General features: G+C 44.4%; 1 long non-coding RNA gene across 1 annotated transcript; it reads right to left on the bottom strand.

Annotated features, from left to right (window-relative positions):
• Nucleotides 1–214: 214 nt before the first annotated feature.
• On the bottom strand, nucleotides 215–21602 carry LOC113906961. The gene is made up of 7 exons (XR_003515048.1): nucleotides 21122–21602; nucleotides 15703–15847; nucleotides 4421–5065; nucleotides 1725–3052; nucleotides 1420–1574; nucleotides 1129–1306; nucleotides 215–856 (listed from the first exon to the last, which is right to left on the bottom strand). It is a non-coding gene; the product is annotated as an uncharacterized LOC113906961 (long non-coding RNA).
• Nucleotides 21603–21693: the final 91 nt, after the last annotated feature.

Below are 21693 nucleotides of genomic sequence, written 5' to 3'. Positions count from 1 at the left end.
TAAACACAAAAGTGTGCTAAAGTAAAACGTGTAACTTAGAGAAATAGTGAAATAAATGATATTATATCCTATTTTGCTGTCCTAAACGTAGCTATTTTGAGGAATTTTTAGCGACCTAGCAAAAGGCTCATGATTTAACACTTTAAACTAGTAAAACACTCTAGCCAGATCACCATTTGGAGAAGCCCACAGTTGATAAGCTCTCATCCCCAGGTACAGAGCTTCCAGCCAACTTTTATTGTGTCCCACTCTTAAATATATGAAAGAGAAAACTAAAAAAAAAAAAGACACCCCCAAATTGTAAAATTAGTATCATTGGTATCCATGAAACGAGAATAAGATACTGTTAAAGGATAAGAGAAATTCAGGGAAGAAAATAAGAGTTTTTGAAAATTAAAATAGTATGGCATGACAAATTAAAAACTCAACACAAGGTCAGAGACTTCCCCAGTGGGCCAGTGGCTACGATTCCGAGCTCCCAATGCAGGGTTCTGGGTTCAGTCTCTGGTTAGGGAACTAGACCCCACATGTCACAACTGGGACCCCACATGCTGCAACTAAGACCTGGAGCAGCCAGATAAGTGAATATTTAAACAAACAAACAAACTCAGTAAGAGGCGAGAAGATAAAGTTGGGGAAACATCCCAGAAAGCAGAATTGTTGTGCTTAGTCTCTCAGTCGTGTCCGACTCTCTGCGACCCCATGGACTGTAGCCGGCCAGGCTCTTCTGTCCATGGGATTCTCCACGTAATAATACTGGAGTGGGTTGCCATGCCGTCCTCCGGGGGATCTTCCCGACCCAGGGATCGAACCCAGGTCTCCCACATTGAAGGTGGATTCTTGATCATCTGAGCCTCTGGGGGAAGGGGTAGAAAGCAGAATAAATAGATAAAATATGGAATGTGAGAAGAAAAAAGGAAATTAATGATTCTATCCAGGAAATCCAACATTAAATAATAGAGTGTTCAAAGGTGGGAGGTGGGACATCAGGGGAAAGAGAGGAAATGATCAAAGAAACTATTTGAGAAAAATTCCCAGACATAAAAGATAAGTGTTTGCAGACTGAAAGAACCTCCAAGTGCCAGCTCCATGAGTGAGACGCCACGACACCAAGAACACCATCAGTACCTGTAAGTCAGCTGTGCTGTCGTTTCGTCACTCAGTCGTGCTTGACTCTGTGTGACCCAGTGGACTGTAGCCCGCCAGGCTCCTCTGCTCATGGGATTCTCCAGGCAGGAACACTGGAGTGGGTTGCCATGCCCTCCTCCAAGGGATCTTCCCGACCCAGCAATCGAACTCACATCTCCTGCATTGGCAGGTGGGTTCTTTACCACTGAGCCACCCAGGAAGCTCATATTTTAAGAATAAGCAGATCAGCAGAGTCTGGGACTTGTCTGCCGCCCCGGGGACCCCACCCACCTCTGGGACTGCTCGTCCATCTCGAAGAGTGTCAGGACCACCTCATCCGTGTAGGCCTGGGCCAGCACGTGGAGCACCTTCCAGATGGTCTCCTGGGCCGTGGCGTCCGTGGCACTGGGCATGTGGTGGTAAACGTGCTTGATGATCTCAGGCACCTGCGGGGGGTGGGGGGAGTGCGGAGTGCCTGCTTCCTGGGTGCTCGACACCCGCTCGGCAGGAGCCTTGGACCCAGGCATAGTCAACTATACTTCAATAAAACTAAATGAATAAAATAAAGTTTAGAATAATAAATAAATAGAACGAACCTGTGCAGATGCTGGGACTAATGAAGAACAAGCTTTCAGACAGAACAATGCAGTCTTCACAGAAAGGATCAAGAGTAACAATGACATCCAGCTCTGAAAAGCAGCCCTAGAAGCTGGAGGATAACTGCTAGAGGCCTTCCGACGTCTGAGGGAAAATCATTTCCAGGCTAGAATTCAGTACCGTCCACCAAGCATGAGGGAAAGACAAGAGGCATTTTCAGATGTGTGTGGCCACAGCTTCGTCTCCGGTTCACCCTTTCTCAGGAAGCTACTGAAGGACACACTCCACCAAAAAGAAGGGGTAAATGCACAGAAAGGACAGTCAGGGTCATCGAGTAGAGCGGGGCTATGGGGAGCCAAGTCCACATTTTCCCCTGTGGAATGTCCATAGATGGAATGAAAACCGAGAACTAGGAACTAGTCAGAAAAGCGTATCATTTAGACATGGTAAGTACGAAAACAATCAGCTCAAAGAGTAAAAGTTAGTCGCCTCTGGGGAATGGGAAACTGGAGGTGGAGGTCCATGCTTTTTATCACAGGTCTCGGGCAACCGTTTGATTCTGTAACCTCTGTATAACTTCTAAAAGAATAAAAATTCAGCTTAAAAATTCACATAGATAATATTACTGGCTGAAGGAAACTGTGCAAACACGATTTGAATATATTGCTTTCTCACGGTGTCACTTCGTGCAGAACCAGCACTCTGAGACTCTAGGAAGAGTCGACAGACCCCATCCCATAGCTGTCAGGTGTCCCGGACGCCTCTGACAAGTGCTGGGCGGCAGTCAGTGGATCCTTGAAACCCTGTCAAGTGCCTGAAGGGCCGGCCCTCGGTGGTGGTGGTGGAAGGGCCGCCAAGAGGCTCGGAAGCCTGACAGCCCAGGCGGGTCTTCCTCCCACCACACCGAGCAGCTCTGCGTCCTCTCGCAGCTGGGTGTGCACACTTGCACACGGCTGGGGCAGGTGGGGTACGTGTGTGGCTTGCTCCTGAGTGTTTCCAAGCTCACTGGAAGCCCACAGTCTTGCTGCAGTAACACGGAAGTGCTTATTTCAGCCCGTAGAACTCTGACCTGAAGAAGGCAGCCTAACGGAGCTCTCAAGATGCCACGCAACAGCGCCCTGAGGATCTGGGTGCCCCTGCCCCGCCGGGGCCTCTCACAGCTACTTTCGTATTAAAGTTGTCCAACTGGAGACGGTGCTCTTGCTGTCAGTGGACTTGATGCTGAGCTGCCGCTGCCGACTCTCCTGTGTCCATAGGATCAGCTGCTTCTGAGGTCAGCACCCAGGGGAGGCACAGCTCTCCAGGCCATCCACTCAGGGGTCAGAGCCTGCTTAGAACAGGATAACTATTATTTAATTTAACGAAAAAGTGGGAGAATGGGGAGCCTACGTCCAATCCGTATTTTATACTGCTTAGGAGTGAAGGTTCTTTGACCTGATCTCAGCAGTAACGGGCTTCCCAGGTGGCGCTAGGGGTAAAGAACCCGCCTGCCAAAGCAGATTGATGTAAGTGACCTGGCTCAATCCCTGGGTTGGGAAGACCCCCTGGAGAAGTGGCAGCCCACTCCAGTATTCTTGCCTGGAGAATCCCATGGACAGAGGACCCTGGTAGGCTATGGTCCATAGGGTCGCAAAGAGTCAAACATGACTGAAGTGAGTTAGCATGCAGAGCAGTAATATCATGCTAATAAATTTTGAAAAAAGAATGACTAATCATTCAGGATTTGGGGACAATTTAATTCTAGAACCCAGAACTCGGGCTGTGGGTGTGCCACAGAGACACACGTTACTTTCAGCTCTCGTGGGCCCACTGCTCCTGAGAGCTGCTTAATCTCACCAGATTTTAGGTTAGGTCCAAAAACTCATTGCCTAAAAAACTCAAGATATGTGGCAGAAATAGTAGATTTAGTCAGTTTCGCCTTTCAAAGATGGGTTAAATGAGCTTTTAAATCCATCTTAAGAAATGGTGATTACGCAGTATCTTCTGTAGGAAATTCACCCCTTAATTTTTGGCCTACCACACGAAGTAGGTGAAGATGACAACTACAGGAGTAAAAGAAAAAGCAGCCGGCGGGGACAGGCCATGTCATTTGTTAAGGAGGAGAGTGTGACACCAGAAAAACGCCAGCCAGGAGCCACAGCGTGTAGGTTCTGTCTCCACTCTGCTGCTCTGCAACGTTGGGCAAATGACTTCTTTTCCTAATCTTTAGAATGGGATGTTGTAGGCCAAGATGAGATCACGCTCCGTAAAAGTAACTCACAAACTATAAAGTACTATGCAAATGTTTATAAGGAATAAATGAAATACCAGGAACTGGAAACGGGAACTTGCATGGGCCAGCCTCAGGAGTTCTGGCGCTTACAAATAAATACTATGCCGGGGGTTAGATTTGAGGGGGGATTTCCAAGCAGTTTGGACTTGTGCCATCTTACTGTTGATTTTTAAAGTTTCATACTTATTCCTTCTTTCAAAAAGCTGTTTTTTGGGGGGGAGGGGTATACATGTAATAACACCACTGAATTTTACACTGATTGGTATATGTATGTGTGATAGAGGAGCCCGTGAATGTGATGAGATGGTCTGGAGACTAGAAATCTGAAAGTTGACTATCTGGCCAATTAAAGCACTCAACAACACACGCTCACAGCGCACGCTCAGCAGTATTCGTCCAGTGATGTGGGTGATGGGGGCCTACCTGCAGGGTGCCTCTGCCAGCGTAGCACCTTGATCTGAGAAGCTGCTGGACTACCGACTCCACGTGCGAACGGTGTGAGTTCCGAGGGCTGAAGCTGACTTTGGCAGAAGATACAAGTTGTTTCAACATGCCAACATTTTTAGGCTTTCTTTGTTTTTCGAATTTCTCAGCAGACCATGGCAACCGCTCAGTGGGTCTGTTTGCCTGGAGCCATTTGCCCGAATTGCATAGAAGAGGGCACCACGGGCATCAGCAGCTCTCCTCCACGCTCTGTTTCCAGACACCAAAGCAGCGAGATGCCCCTGTCTTCCTTAAACTGTCCACGCCGTGTCATTATCTTCCAGACACAACAGGAAGTGTGGAAGTCGTCCTCAGCTCTGATTTTTCTGGGATGTTCTAGGAAACCACAGGTTGTCCGATCCTGCTAAAATGTTGAGCTAGTTTTGCAAAACTCTCCCAGAAATATGTTGTGACATCTTTTTTAAAAAATGCAAGTGGAAGTCTAGATTTACGACAGACACAGTTCACAAATAATTAGCAGAGTAGCTACTCTGGATAGTTTAGAGTTATTAGGCTTTTAGGCCCACAGAGTTTTTTATATTACTTTGGAGGAGCAGTTCTGATTGTAAAAGACACACCCATCCACTGGAGAAACAGAAAAAAAAAAAGAAAAACAGGAAAAAGGACATTTTCTTAAATTTTACCACATAGTAGCGACATTTAGGTGTATTTTTTCCATTTTTTTCTACGTGTACCATTGTATCTTTGTGATTGTATTGTGACACAAATATGTATGAAGATTTTTGTCATTTAACAGCCTAGAATATTTTTGCCTCATGCTATTGAAAAAATCTTTTAAAATCTATTTTTACAAAGCATATTTCTCATAATAAGAAACATAGAAAATTCAAAAAATATATAGTAGATGTGGAAAATAAAATAATCCATAATCCTACAACTCAAAGTAATCATCATTGATACTTTGCCATATTTCCGCTCTTCTCTTTAAATGCATTTTCTTTTACATAGCCAAGATAATACTTCTTTATTCTGTTTTCCTTCACTCACATATCTTAAGCAGTTCCCCACAAAATTAAAAACATTTGATAAAAATTATTTTTAATGTCAGCAAGTGTTCTAGCATGTCAATATACATGCTGGTCATACCAATGTATCATATGCACGTATGTGCATGCTTAGTCGCTCAGTCATGTCTGACTCTTTGTGATCTCATGGACTGTAGCCCACCAGGCTCCTCTGTCCATGGGATTTCCCAGGCAAGAATACTGGAGTGGGTTGCCATTTCCTCCTCCAGGGGATCATCCCAATCAATGTACTTCCTTAAACACTCCTCTTCTCAGTCAAGGTTTTTTTCTAACAGGTTAAATCTTTCTTTAAGTAATCCAGGAGTCTTGAGTTTTGTATTAATTTTCAATAAAAACTCCAATAGCTTGAGAAATTCTACCAAAGCTAAGGAGGAGAAAATGGGTCACTATAAATACGAAGTCAAGACGTCATCGTTCTTAACCTCAGGTACTGAGCTGGGCCTTAAATATTTGCTGCATGTACATTTGCTTCTCGCCTTTTCCAAAAAGAGCTTGAGAAGGTTTATAGAGATCCTCAGAAATTAGGACAAAGCACAGAGGTGCTAATGGCAGGCCACACTTTTGATTCTGAGCATCCAGCTGCCAAAGCAAATTAATCTTAAGAGTCACAGTTTCCTTACAATGGAAACTACGCTCAGCTCAGAAGGGCCGCTTTGCCTGGTATGGAGACCCAAGAGACTTCTTTAAAAGAGAGTGAAAGCTTTGGGCTTGGCGTTGGAGGCTGTGCCTGAGCCTAGGAGCAGAGGGTCTGAATTCCAGCTCTGGCCTGGCCACTCACTAGCAGAGCAAACTGGGTAATCACTTGTTTGCTCTTACAGCCTTTATTTCTGTCACTTAGGGGTCATTTTTTAAGTACCCCACCATGTGTCACTAAGATTGGAAAAGCAAATAAGAAGCTTGTGTCCTGAAGGAGCACAGATCCTGGTAGGGAAGACCAATGTGTGCGTTGCTTGTTTGAAAACTCGGCCCAAAGCTTATCATAAAGGTGTAAACCAGGGCTCCCCTGGTGGCTGAGTGGTAAAGAATCTGCCTGCCCGTGCAAAGGACACGGGTTTGATCTCTGGTCCAGGGGACTCTGGAAGCCGCAGAGCAACTGAGCCCATGAACCACAACTACTGAACCTGTGCTCTGGAGACCGGGGGCTGTGACTACTGAAGCCCATGAGCCTAAAGCCTGTGCTTCGCAGCAAGAGAAGTCACCGTGATGAGAAGCCCACGTACCACAAGGAAGAGGAGCCCTGCTCGCAGCAGCTAGAGAAAAGCCCACGCAGTAACGAAGACCCAGTGCAGCCCAAAATAAACAAATAAACAAAACCATATATATATGAAAAACATTATTTTTAAAAAAGTATAAATAGGTCTGCGAATGTCCTATCTGACACCTGTGACTTTCAGGTTAATCCAGACACCAAATAGCACCTTCTGCAAACTTCCATTATGCTGGTCAAAATCCATGCCCTGAATTAGGGAACACTGAAAGCTTAATAGGATTGAACCTTCTCAAGTATCGGTGAAGCAACCAGAGCCGGTATGACTTGGAAAACTGAGTGCGCGCAGAAGTAAGTGGCGGTGGTATTCTCACTCCTTTGTAATTATAACGCGGGTTGTTTTGCAAAATCTGTTCCAGCAGAGCGCAGTCTTTTTGAATTGCATGCCCTATCGGAAAGCCAGCCCTGTCTTTCTGTCCCTACATCCACTTCTCCGGCACGACGGTCTGGCCAAGCCCTTTCCAGTCTCTACGTGATGCCCTCCCATCCACCTGTCCACGCAGTCATCGCAAGTTCCCCTCTACTGTTCCACCTTCAAGTTGAAAATATTCACATTTCTTTGGCACTGAGTTTTCTTTGGTTTCTTGTATCCAGTTCATCAAACTTGACAACTTTTTTTCCTATAGCACACATTCAGGTTTTCCATTCACCTCTGTTCTCACAGAGGCATCCTGGCCTCTATTCTGGGGTTTCCCAATAGCTTCCCCTTGTGGCTTTCTGCATTTTCCCCCCAAGCCCCCTTCTAATTATTCCTATAGGTCTTTACATTATTAGCTTCTACAGTGACTTGGAGAAGGCAATGGCACCCCACTCCAGTACTTTTGGAAAATCCCATGGATGGAGAAGCCTGGTAGGCTGCAGTCCATGGGGTTGCTAGAGTCGGACACGACTGAGTGACTTCCCTTTCACTTTTCACTTTCATGCATTGGAGAAGGCAATGGCAACCCACTCCAGTGTTCTTGCCTGGAGAATCCCAGAGACGGCGGAGCCTGGTGGGCTGCCGTCTCTGGGGTTGCACAGACTCGGACACAACTGAAGCGACTTAGCAGCAGCAGCAGCATGGTGACTTACTTTTTAGAATTCCTTTAATAACTCTGCTGTTTTCCAGAGTAAATAACTACTTTGGACTCAGCGGAAAACTATAAAGACTCTAATCAGGATTTTCCATCCAAGCAAGTTTTTTTTCACATAATCTTTGTCTCTCAGGCATGAGACCTCTCATTGGTCACTATGATACTCCCTCCTCTTTTAAGACTCAGAATCCCAATTCACAAGAGATTCTTTCATATTTTTATTATCATTTGTTTAGGCTGTGCCAGGTCTTAGTTCTGGCATCTGGGATCTATTTCCCTGACCAGGGATTGAACCCATGCCCCTTGCATTGGGAGTGTTACCCACTGGACCACCAGGGGAGTTGTGATCCTTTCATATTTAACTTTGCATTTTCTAATTCCATAATTTACATATATTAGCCTTGGAGAAGGAAACGGCAACCCACTCCAGTATCCTTGCCTGGAGAATCCCAGGGACAGGGGAGCCTGGTGGGCTGCCGTCTCTGGGGTCGCACAGAGTTGGACATGACTGAAGTGACTTAGCAGCCTTTCTGCACTTTTTTTAAAATGTTTGCTATAATTATTTAAGATTCAAATCAACATTCGAAGCAGACTTAACTCATTGGAAACACTATTAAGGCAGAACGCCAAATGAGTCAAATTCAAAGCGCTATTATTTCTTCCGTTCACTGATGGAGTTTATTATTCGTTTTGCATTCATTAATTTTTTTAGTCTATGCGTATCTGTATTTCTTTTTTTTTCTAATTTTATTTTATTTTTAAACTTTACATAATTGTATTAGTTTTGCCAAACATCAAAATGAATCCGCCACAGGTATACATGTGTTCCCCATCCTGAACCCTCCTCCCTCCCCATACCATCCCTCTGGGTCGTCCCAGTGCACTAGCCCCAAGCATCCAGCATCGTGCATCGAGCCTGGACTGGCAACTCATCTCTTACATGACATTTTACATGTTTCAATGCCATTCTCCCAAATCTCCCCACCCTCTCCCTCTCCCACAGAGTCCATAAGACTGTTCTATACATCAGTGTCTCTTTTGCTGTCTCGTACACAGGGTTATTGTTACCATCTTTCTAAATTCCATATATATGCGTCAGTATACTGTATTTATGTTTTTCCTTCTGGCTTACTTCACTCTGTATAATAGGCTCCAGTTTCATCCACCTCATTAGAACTGATTCAAATGTATTCTTTTTAATGGCTGAGTAATACTCCATTGTGTATATGTGCCACAGCTTTCTTATCCATTCATCTGCTGATGGACATCTAGGTTGCTTCCATGTCCTGGCTATTATAAACAGTGCTGCGATGAACATTGGGGTACACGTGTCTCTTTCCCTTCTGGTTTCCTCAGTGTGTATGCCCAGCAGTGGGATTGCTGGATCATAAGGCAGTTCTATTTCCAGTTTTTTAAGGAATCTCCACACTGTTCTCCATAGTGGCTGTACTAGTTTGCATTCCCACCAACAGTGTAAGAGGGTTCCCTTTTCTCCACACCCTCTCCAGCATTTATTATTTGTAGACTTTTGGATCGCAGCCATTCTGACTGGTGTGAAATGGTACCTCATAGTGGTTTTGATTTGCATTTCTCTGATAATGAGTGATGTTGAGCATCTTTTCATGTGTTTGTTAGCCACCTGTAAGTCTTCTTTGGAGAAATGTCTGTTTAGTTCTTTGGCCCGTTTTTTGTTGGGTCGTTTATTTTTCTGGAGTTGAGCTGCAGGAGTTGCTTGTATTTCTTACATACAGCCTTGTTTGTTTTGCTCTCTCACTAAGTTGTGAGTCCTGGGGACAGTGAGCTTGTCTGCTGGAAAGTCTTCCTGGGGCGTCAGACATTTCTGTCTATCCCTCTCCATGGCTTCAGCCCTGTGGTCTGAAGGGAAGAGACCGTCTTTTCTTAGGATCTTGCTTTTCCCAGTCACACGATTGGTTAAGGGGTAAGACTGTAAACCAGTGTGAGCCAGTCACAACAGTCCACTCCTCAGACCACCCGTGATTGGCCCACCAAGGGACATGTGACCCACATGAGGCCAGAGTCCTGTCTTATGACTTTGGAGAGAAAAGCTGCTTTTCCCCCGTTGTGTGTAGAGGTGTAAGAACCAGGAGTCTGGACCTTGTTGGGCATGACATCTCCCACCCGCGAGAATGGTCTGGGAGGATGTGGAGAAGCAGGCCTCTTCACATGCCTCTTCTTGACATTCTGACATTTAATTATTCAACTAGTTATTCAATTCTGATAGCTACCCCAGTATCCTTTCAATAAATCTCCCATTTTATGTGTTTCATCTAGTTTCAGTGGAGTTTCTGTCGTTTGCAACCGAGAGGGTCCTGACATAGAAAATTTAAACTGTATTCTGGAGTCCTTGTAGCAGAGAGCTGTAAAATGCTAACACACATATAATGCAAGCCTTAGAGAATATCAGGCCAATTATCTTAACTTCAAAAAAGCTTTAGAAGAACATTTTTGTTGCTAAAATTCTTTACATTCTGTCCTGGAATTCTTCCTATTTTTTTCTTTACTCCCCACACCCTGTGGTTACAACACCTAAAAATTGTCACGAGATAGAATTTATTTGGTCTTCAGATAAGGGAAACTCCAACCTCTCTAAAGTGAAACAGACTTATATTTGCTGATTATTCCTTAAAACACAAAGTACCATGCATAAAATAGATAAGGTACAAGGATGTGTTGTACAGAACAGGGAATATGAGAGTATTTTACAATAAGTCTAAATGGAGTATATCTATAAAAATGTTGAATCACTATGTTGTATACCTAAAAGTAATATAATACTGTAAATCAACTATACTTTAAAAAATGAGTTGTTTATTGTACATGACAGATATGTGTACAGTGCTTATATTGAGCCAGGCATGTGCTAAAATTTAACTCATTTGATTATCCCAATGAATCTCTGAGGTAGATACTATTATTATTGCCATTCATAATGAGGTAATTGAAGCACAGAGAGATGGAGTAATTTGCCCTAGGTCACAGAGCTAGTGGAATGAATTTGACAATTTATTACGCGTCGGAACCAATGGGGTGTGCATGAACAATGCAGATTCCTGAGACCTACTTACTCAGAACCATACCAAGGAAAGGTAAGACTACTCTTCCCATTTTTTCACATTGACCCAAAACCCTGATCTCTCCTCTGCAAGCTTTAGCCGTCTCAAATCTGGTCAAGAATACATTTCGTCGTCTTTGATTTTTGTAATAGAATGAGATTCTGCCACATGTGGATCTGATACTTCAATTACACTGACTTTGCTTTAATAAATAGTGCCAAATATACACTCTCAAGTGTTCACGAGAGATCTTAGTCTTGACTGTCCCCCTAGCTCACTGCAAAAAAAAATAGTGGAAACAGATATTTGAGACAGACTTAACCAAAGAACAGGCTTACCATTCCAGCTTTCAGCCATTTCCTTACTCTATCATGCAAACAAAATAAACCCACGGGCTTGGACTTTGTTAGTTTGCTTCTCTGTGGAAATGCTTTCAATCTCTCTCTTGATAAACAAGCTGCCATTCAATGCTGTCTTAACTGCAGTCTGGGTACTCCCCCCAACCCCGTGCTTGTGCAGCGGCTGTGTGTGAGGTCAGCAGCAGCCACCTGGAGACCACAAATGTGGAACCCGAGGAGGTGTTTTCCAGAGCCAGTCCAGCTCGGTTCAAAGACTGCTCTGCCTCTTCCTGGCCCCCAGGGGCTTTCCAAATCCCCCTGTGCCACTCAGTGTTCTTATCTGTAAAATGGGATAATTATGGTACCCGCATCAGAGGGTAGCTGTGCAGAATGAGCGGGGTCAGCCCATCAGGTGAGGAGAACAACACACACAGTCCACATCCAATAATCCTCCTTCACCAGAGTCTGAGTTCCATGAAGAGCAAGTTCATTGTTTTGTTCATGAATCTATCTAGAGTGAACTGCAGCCACGAAACTAAAAGACGCTTGTTCCCTGGAAGAAAATCTGTGACAAAGCTGTGAAAGTGAAAGTCGCTCAGTCATGTCTGACTCTTTGCGACTGCATGGACTACACAGTCCATGGAACTCTCCAGGCCAGAATACTGGAGTGGGCAGCCATTCCCTTCTCCAGGGGATCTTCCTGACCCAGGAACGGACTCAGAGTCTGCTGTACTGCAGGTGGATTCTTTACCAGGTGAGACACCAGGGAATCCTAGACAGTGTATTAAAAAGCAGAGACATCACTTTGCTGACAAAGGTCTGTATAGTCAGAGCTGTAGTTTTTCTAGTAGTCATGTACAAATGTGACAGCTGGACCATAAAGAAAGCTCAGCGCCGAAGAATTGATGCTTTTGAACTGTGGTGCTGGAGAAGACTCGAGAGCTCCTTGGACTGCAAGGAGTTCAAAGCAGTTAATCCTAAAGGAAATCAACCTTGAGTATTTACTGGAAGGGCTGATGCTAAAGCTGAAGCTCCAATACTTTGGCCACCTGATGTGAGAAGCTGACTCACTGGAAAAGACCCTGATGCGGGGAAAGACTGAAGGCAGGAGGAGAAGGGGGCAACAGAGGATGGGATGGTTGGCTGGCATCACCGACTCGATGGGCATCAGTGTGAGCAAACTCTGGGAGATAGTGAAGGACAGGGAAGCCTGGCGTGCTGCAGCTTATGGGGTCGCAGAGTCAAACACGACTTACTGACTGAAGAGTAACTATCTAACATGCCTAAAACACAGTAGGGACACAGACCTAAGTGGGATGAATAAACCCCTCCCAAGTCCACTAGGGCTTCAGGGCCTTTATGTGACCTTACTGTGAAGTCATCATTTTGACCTTACTGTGAAGTCATCATTTTGACCTTACTGTGAAGTCATCATTTTGACCTTACTGTGAAGTCATCATTTTGACCTTACTGTGAAGTCCTCATTCAGTGGCAATTACTCGTGCCACGGTCTGTTCTAAGCACTTTATAGACACTTTACACCATTTAATTCCTGTAACAATCCTGTGAGACAGTTACAATGCGTGTGCGCCTTTTATGCAAGATGAAAGTGAGCGACAGAGATGTCGAGTACTTTGCCCAACCTCACAGAGCTGGCAAGCGCCAGAACTAGATCCCTTTAACCTGCGTTTGCCACTAATTATTTCTTCCTCCTTGAAACGCTCTTCCCATGTCTTCCCTGAAAACACCCTCTTTTAACCTGATTCCTCCTTCACTGGCTCCTTTCTTTCCTTTTAAAGAAAATGTACTGAAGTACGGCTGATTTACAATGTTGTGTTTAATTTCTGCTGTACAGCAAACTCGCTGTTACACTATATACTCTTTTTCATGTTCTTTGCCTTTGTGGTTTATCACAGGATATAGAATATAGTTCCCTGTGCTGTACAGGAGGACCTTGTTGATCATCACTGGTTCTTTTCTTTCTGTCATCTCTGCCGCAGAAATCACGCCCCCCAGAGTCTTGTCCACGGCCCCTGTCTCTACTCTCACCCTAACGTGCTGACCTGGGTGTTGGTGTCCTTCTCCCACGAACTCTGTGACTCCCAATCCATACAGATTTCCATCCCAGACATCCTTCCTAAGGCTCGAACTTCTGTGTCCACTTGCTCACCAGACCACACTCACATCCAGCATATGAAAAATAATAAATGGTTTGGTGTGAAGCTTTCTACTGTTTTCTCTAGTTTAATCAGTTCTATTTGGGCAAGAGGAAGGGAAGGCTTGTCACTCGTTTTGCGAAAATGAGACGATATAACGCACGTGTCTGTCTTCTCCCCTTTTCTTATTTAACACCACACGGGGATCTCTCCAGGCTGGTACACAGGCTCTCACTCACGCTTGCAGCTGCCTGATAGTCCAGGGGCTGGAGGTGCCACCGTCTTTCGCTGTGTTTCGGTGTATTCGGGTCGGAGGGCCTGCGGTTGTTTCCAGGTCTCTGCCACCTCACCGCGTGCTGCCGTGAGCAACCTGGAGCATATGTGCCATTGTCCCCTGATGCTTTGTTTCTACGGGATTTTGTCCCCCAAATGGGAATTGTTAACAGCAGCTACTTTGGAGCGTGATTTATAAAGAAATAAACACACGGAGAGGGCCATCCATGCAAAGAAGTTCGGGAGATGCTGATAAGGATATGTGACTATACGGTTACTTAGCAGGCTTTGGATGTGAAAAGATACATTTCCCAGCAACTAGCAAGCAGGTATCATTGAAGGAGAATTTGGTAGGAAAGGACAAAAGATGGGGCCTGGCACAGAGCAGCTAAGGATCACCCTTGCGAAGCCCATTTCCTGCTGCACTTGCCAGGCCCTCTTAGGCTGGCAGAGGAGCAGGGTTATTACTGGAGACTGAGTCCCTGATCTTGAGCTAATCAAACTGCAAGATGCTTCCAGCAAACTCCAGCTCTGAAAGATCTTTCCAAATGCATTATCTTCAAGCTGGTGACTTAAGTCATGAAAGTGTCTACTGAAGGCAGGGTGTGTGGAAGAGCATCGTGTGAGGAGTGAGAACTCACGAGTCCTTGGCTCCGCCAGCTTGTCCGCGTGCTGGCCCTCCAAGCGAGCCTCCAGATCCCCACAAATAAGATAAAGCCAATAATACGCACGCCGCCCACTTGGCAGCATTGTGGTGAGGAGCAAACGGAATTATGTAAATGAAAGTGCTTTGAGAGGGCTCTACATATATTAGCATTGTTAATCTGATTCAGATTCCTGAGTAGGCGGTATACTGTGTCTGTGGCACCTTTCCTGTTCTTTGTATTGCCAGGAAAGAACATATTAGCACTTCAAAGAAGATTATTTTGTAGCAGTCACGAAGTGCCCTATGAAGGTTCAGGACAATAATATAGAAATAACAGACTAGGTATCAGCCCTTGAATCCATCACCAGACACTCTTCCACGGACTTCTGTAACAGTATTTACAAAGCTGCCTCAGTTTTGAAAGTTTTATAGATAAATGAGAATAAAGAAACAGGATGAGTCCCACCTCCTCCCCTTAAGTTCTATTTTTAACTTCTGTACAGTATTAAATGTGACATCCTGGTGTTCTTCCCCTTTATGGCTCTTGCCTGTAAGCACGCACACGCTACAGGAATCCAGCCACACCTGGGGTGCTCCCTCCCAATCAGTGTTATTTTTACCGGGACTAGGGGTTTCCCTGCTGCCTCAGAAGGTAAAGAGTGTCCGCTGCAATACGGGAGAACCAAGTTCGATCCCTGGGTTGGGAAGAGCCCCTGGAGAAGGGAACGGCTACTCACTCCAGTATTCTTGCCTGGAGAATCCCATGGACAGAGGAAGCTGGTGGGCTACATGGTTCATAGGATGGCAAAGAGTCAGAGTTGGACACGACTGAACAACTAACACTTTTCACATTACTGGGACTAAAATATTGAGAAAGCGGTCCCTCTATAGGTAAGGACTCCAAACACACGATGGCTGGGTGTGTCTGGATGGAACTGCAGAAACTTCCTAACAGACGTGCGGGGTCATTCATCCGGAGATGTGGCACACTCCAGTATTCACCCTGGCAGCACAGAATGTGGGCGTAAGGAGCCCCAGGAACCTAGTGCCAGTTGAAGTTTGGCAGTTGCTTCCTTCCAGCTGTCCTTAAAGGCATTCTCTGTGGGGGTTGGAGAGTGGGTCATAGTTATGGCTCAGGACCGCTCTGTTTCGCTGTTTCTCTTTTGATTTTTCTCATTGGAAAATAGAGGAAATGGGATGTTTATCCAGCAGTGAAGGGTTTATGAAATTCTTCAGAGTTAGGTGCAAACCATCACAACTGTTCAATAGCTGGTAAAATCAGGGGGAAAAAAGGCATCGTGGGTGAGGCATACAGGTCAATTAAAAATTAATTATCACTAACACTTTACCTTTCAACTGGTTGTGGTGGTATCAGGGGCACAACCCAAGAGGAAGAAAGACAGGCATTCTTTGGAGTGACTTCGAGGCGCAGACTTCTTGGGGTCTTGGGAAATCATCATTTAGGGGCTTTGCTCATCATGCTCTTAAGTGTGTCTGTTGAAGAAACAGGAAAAAGAGAAAAAAAATGTTTGAGACTGAAGCTGCTTTTATTTAAAAATCTCTTTTCAGTCTAACTTCTTTTTTCAACAGGGAGAGTTTTGATGTTGATCATTTTATAGTACTTTAAGGATAAATGTATTAAATTTTAAAATGTGTAACAAGAAATATGGAAGTGCAATAAATACAAATATTCTCATCACTTCACCAAGATGTGAGGGCAAGTGTGACTGTTTATTTTTTTTCCCTCTTGGAAAAATTGAATTTACAAAATAAATTATTGGAGTAATTATACAAATTTTAGAAGAGAAATGATTTTCAGAGCATCCAGTGGATTTCATGAAAACAGCTAAATTTCTTAATATATTGATATCATAGTGCATATTATTCAATATACAGGAAATTGTATTTAGTCCCAAAGTCATCTATTACTGTAAGCAATATTGACTTCAGGGAGAGTGTACTGATTTCTGTACCAAAAAGTAAGACAGGTTGATGGGTGATAGAGGATGGACAGATTGACAGATCGGCAATTAAGCATATATAATGCTGTGTTAATGGCAAACTCTTAAAAAAAACTTATCTATTTCACAAAGCAAAATACTCCTATCTCACAAACAGAATTAAAGTCTGAATGACCTACTCTTAACTTTACAACTATAGAACACAATACGATATAAAAAGCAGCAGTTACTAAAGGAAGGAGGGGACTGCCCAGGTGTCGCAGTGGTAAAGAACCCGTCTGCCAATGCAGGAGACGCGGGTTCCACCCCTGGGTCGGGAAGACCCCCTGGAGGACGGCATGGCAGCCCACTCCAGTATTCTCGCCTGGGAAATTCCATGGACAGAGGAGCCTGGCTGGCTACATCCACGGGGTTGCAAAGAGTCAGACATGACTGAACACACACACTCACACACACAAAGGAAGGAGGGATGTCCGTTATCTTACAGCTTTTTCATAAATCAGAGAAAGAAATACTTCTTGAATGATCCAGAATACGTACGAATAGCCCAGAACATGAGTGGTACTTAAGCAGCTTAAATCCAGTGGGCACTCTGTATATCTTGTGGGCACTCTGTGTATCTTGACAAAGGCAACTTGAAAGATGCGGTGCGAGTACTGTAATTGTTCTAGTTTCTGGCATTACATAGTGGTTTTGAAAACCAACAGGATTGATTGTAAAAAAACGTGCCACACTAACGTAAAATGTTGACAGTAGAGGAAATTGAGTGCAGACACAAGCAAGCCCTCGGTACTATCTTCTGAATTTTTCTGTAAATATAAAATTGCTTTTAAAAAATAAAGTCTGCTAAAAAGGAACCAGAACAAAGAACAAAACTCATTTCTGTTTTATTCAGTCTCCTTGTTCTAGGGTGGTTCCCATAGTTTGTAAGATGTAAGTATTCAGAGGTAAAACAAATGTTTAAATTTTCCTGTAATATTTTCTTTTTGAAAATGCCATATTACTTTATTTGAATCAGGTCCAGATTTTACCCCAGACACCTATTTAGTATTTGATTTATTAGTACCTAACAAGACTAATACAATACAGATTTTTATTTCCTCTGTAAGGCAAAAACACATGGGAAATTTCTTGCTCCATATTATTCCTAAGTTTAAGCCATATCAGTTTTATTTACTTTTAAAATGTAAGATACTAGATTTAAAAAAATGTTTATTTTACTGAAGTATAGTTGATTTACAATGTTAACTTCTACTGTAAAGTGATTCAGCTGCGTGCGCGCACGTGCACACACACACACACACACACACACTCTTTTTCATATTCTTTCCCACTGTGGTTTATCACGGGATATTGAATATAGTTCCTTGTGCAACTTTAGATTTAAGAGACAGACTTAATTTATATCTTACAATTAAGTATTTTCTAATGCTAAGAACTAATAAATACAGATCTTTGGAACTTTTATTACATATAGGATACAATAAAAAGATGTGCAGTTTCACAATGGCTGATAATGTGAAATTTTAACTTGAAGTGGCATTTTAAATATTTAAAAACTATTCACACTTACCACCCTAACTTTATTCTTTCAGCTGTTTTATACTTTAATATTAAAAAAGATTTTTTACCCCACTGAAGACTGTGACAAACGTATTCTAATTGCTGTAGTCTAAAAGACTGGTTATAAATACTGATGCTTAGCGCTCTTTCTCTGATTCCTTTGATGACATTTCCTGAGTTTGTTTTCCGTTACCCAGCTATCTTTCAGAGACTGGTATACTGATTTTTCTAATTCATATTCTACATACCTGGGATGGCATTTTTATTTTTTCATTTCTAAGGAAAACTGAATAGCACAAGCACTCTAAGTGATGTGCTGGTCTGTTATCTTATAAATGCTCAAGGCACCGCTTCTAATGTTGAAAAATAGAAAAATAAATTGACCTTGATGAAGTGTGTCTTCTTTTGTCTGTCCCCAGGAAAGTTTATTTCAGGTATTTCTACTGCTGAAATGATTAGCGGTAACAGCTTTTTCCCTCCATTTTATTTTACAGGGTCTCTTCATCTTCCTGATATATGGGGTGTACAACACAGAGGCAAGTCGGCTTGGAGTATCTCAAGGCTGACAGAGTGAAGGAGAGAAATGACAGGTTTCTTATCTTGATAACTGAGGAACAAAGTTGGCTTTTCATATGAGTGTCCTGCTGCCCTTCATGCTTGGACTAGCTTATATGCATCCCAGCTTACCATTAAACACTGCCACCCCGAGTAAAGGGACAGCCTCATTTCTCATAGGCATTGACTAATACTATACTCCTGCCTCAAGTTTGTGAATCTTCAGTCTTTCTTTTAACACTTAACTGTACTTGACAGTATCAAAGTTGCAGTTTATGTGGCAGAATACTTCAGTGTAGTTGCACGAGGTTACAAAAATACTAATATTTCTCTATTCAAAATACTTATTAAATACTGTCTCTAAGTTTTTGAGGGGCTTCCCTGATGGCTCAGCAGGTAAAAAAATCTGCCTGCAAGGCAGGAAACACAGGAGACATGAGTTTGATTCCTGGGTCAGGAAGATCCCCTGGAGGAGGAAATGGCAGCCCACTCCAGTATTCTTTCCTGGGAAATCCCATGGACGGCTACAGTCCAAAGAACTGTAAAGAGTTGGATGTGACTGAGCGATTGAGCACGAGCTTTTGAGCTCAGAGAGGCCCGTTTATTGTTGTTTAGTTGCTCAGCTCAGTTCAGTTCAGTCGATCAGTCGTGTCTGACTCTTTTCGACCCTATGAACTGCAGCACGCCAGGCCTCCCTGTCCATCACCAACTCCCAGAGTTCACCCAAACTCATGTCCAAAGAGTCGGTGATGCCATCCAGCCATCTCATCCTCTGTCATCCCCTTCTCCTCCTGCCCCCAATCCCTCCCAGCATCAGAGTCTTTTCCAGTGAGTCAACTCTTCACATGAGGTGGCCCAAGTACTGGAGTTTCAGCTTTAGCATCATTCCTTCCAAAGAAATCCCAGGGCTGATCTCCTTCAGAATGGACCAGTTGGATCTCCTTGCAGTCCAAGGGACTCTCAAGAGTCTTCTCCAACACCACAGTTCAAAAGCATCAATTCTTCGGCGCTCAGCTTTCTTCACAGTCCAACTTTCACATTCATACATGACCACTGGAAAAACCATAACCTTGACTAGATGGACCTTTTTTGGCAAAGTAATGTGTCTAATGCTTTGCGACCCCCTAGGCCTGGCGTGCTGCAGTCCATGGGATTGAAGAGTCAGACATGACTGAGCGAATGATCTGAACTGAATTGCTGCATGCTAGGCTTCCCCATCCTTCACTATCTCTTTGAGTACACTCAAACTCAGGTCCATTGATTCAGTGATGCCACCCAAACATCTCATCCTCTGTCGTCCCCTTCTCTTCCTGCCTTCAATCTTTCCCAGCATCAGGGTTTCTTCTAAGGAGTCAGTTCTTCGAATCAGGTGGCCAAAGTATTGGAGCTTCAGCTTTAGCATCAGTCCTTCCAAAGAATATTCAGGGTTGATTTCCTTTAGGATTGACTGGTTTGATCTCCTTGCTGTCCAAGGGACTCTCTAGAGTCTTCTCCAACACCACAGTTCAAAAGCATCAATTCTTCGGTGCTCAGCTTTCTTTATGGTCCAACTCTCACATCCATACATGACCACTGGAAAAACCATAGCTTTGACCATATGGACCTTTGTTGGCAAAGTGTTGTCTCTGCTCTTTTGCTGTCTGCTGCTGCTGCTAAGTCACTTCAGTTGTGTCCGACCCTGTGTGACCCCAGAGACGGCAGCCTGCCAGGCTCCGCCGTCCCTGGGATTCTCCAGGCAAGAACACTGGAGTGGGTTGCCATTTCCTTCTCCAATGCATGAAAGTGAAAAGTGAAAGAGAAGGCGCTCAGTCGTATAAGACTCCTAGTGATCCCATGGACTGCAGCCTACCAGGCTCCGCGGTCCATGGGATTTTCCAGGCAACAGTACTGGAGTGGGTTGCCACTGCCTTCTCCTAATTTTCCTTCCAAGTAGTAAGCAATTTTTAATTTCATGGCTGCAGTCACTGTCTGCATCGATTTTGAAGCCCAAGAAAATAAAATCTGTCACTGTTTCCACTTTTCCCCTTCTATTTGCCTTGAAGTAATGGGACCGGATGCCATAAGGATAAAATAATAATTTTTAAGTTTCCAGTTGGGAAATTTCAATGAGACGTCATTTCTTATTTAACCATGATTAGTTATTTGGCTAGAAATACCAGCAATGGACTAGTAATTTCAATGGACTAGTGAAGCAATGGACTTGTCATTTCATTATTAAAATGTGCCATGCAAAGAAATTATTGTCATAAGGCTGGTTTTTATCTGAAAAAAAAAAAAAAAAGTCTGGGATTTACATAGTCTTGGTTAGGAAAGTTGCTGTCTTAAGTTTCTACGTGCTTAACATGAAAGTGGGTGCCTTCCTTGTGTGTACATTAAGCAATGAATATATATTTGTTCGATTTTTGTTGATCAGTGATTTCATGATTTTGCTTTGTGACTTTCTCTTAAGAAAACAAATTATAGTGATTTTGCCCGCGTTTCTCCGTATCCTATAGAAGGGAGAGTGGATCGGAGGAGGGCTCTTAGAGGGGCCTGGCGGTCCATTTTTCGTAAATAACACAGACCGCCAGGCAGCAACACAACAGGGCCGGCAGATTCATTAGACAGACTGCGAAGGTATGCGGGCATTTAAAAAACATCTGATGATGATGAAGTATGTGTGTGGGCGTGCTTTACAGGGTTGCCGCACCTGGATTACACGCGGTCTCCTCTTCCCGTAGCCTTCAGGTAGGTTGGCAGTAAGACAATGTTTTTTTTTTTTTTTTCCTTTTTTCAACTGTACCTCTCTCCGCTGCGGTTTCAAAGCGGGCCCCTCCCACAAATGCAGAGGGTCCGCGCCCATTATTAAAGAGTGTGCCAGCCCAGGAGAGGCGCCATAAGCGCCCCGTCTCAAACCCCGAGCACTGGACGCCCCCTGCAAAGCGGCCAGAAGCCACGGCGCCCGAGCTTCCCCCGGGTCCGTGCCGGGATTCGGGTGCGACAGCCGGCCCGCAAGCCGCAGAGACAGGAGAGGCCGACCCCGCCGCGCGCAGCTTCGCGTCCCTCAGGCCTTCCGCCGCCGCCGCGCAGCCGTACAGCCCGCAGCCCTCCCGGCGCGCGCGTCCCCACCAATCGCACCAGGCCGCCCCGGGCCTCCCCTCCCGGGGGGCTCCCTCCGCCCAACCGCCCGCGTGATTGACAGACGGCCGGGCGGAAGCCGCCGCGCAGGCGCGTTGGCCGGCGCCGCGGCCCTCGGGCCGGGTCGCCGAGCTCCCGGCAGGC

This window comes from Bos indicus x Bos taurus, chromosome 16, assembly GCF_003369695.1.
Source record: "Bos indicus x Bos taurus breed Angus x Brahman F1 hybrid chromosome 16, Bos_hybrid_MaternalHap_v2.0, whole genome shotgun sequence".
NCBI classification, from domain to species: Eukaryota; Metazoa; Chordata; class Mammalia; order Artiodactyla; family Bovidae; genus Bos; species Bos indicus x Bos taurus.
The sequence above is the reverse complement of the archived record's forward strand: the minus strand, read 5'-3'. Positions and strand labels throughout refer to the sequence as shown.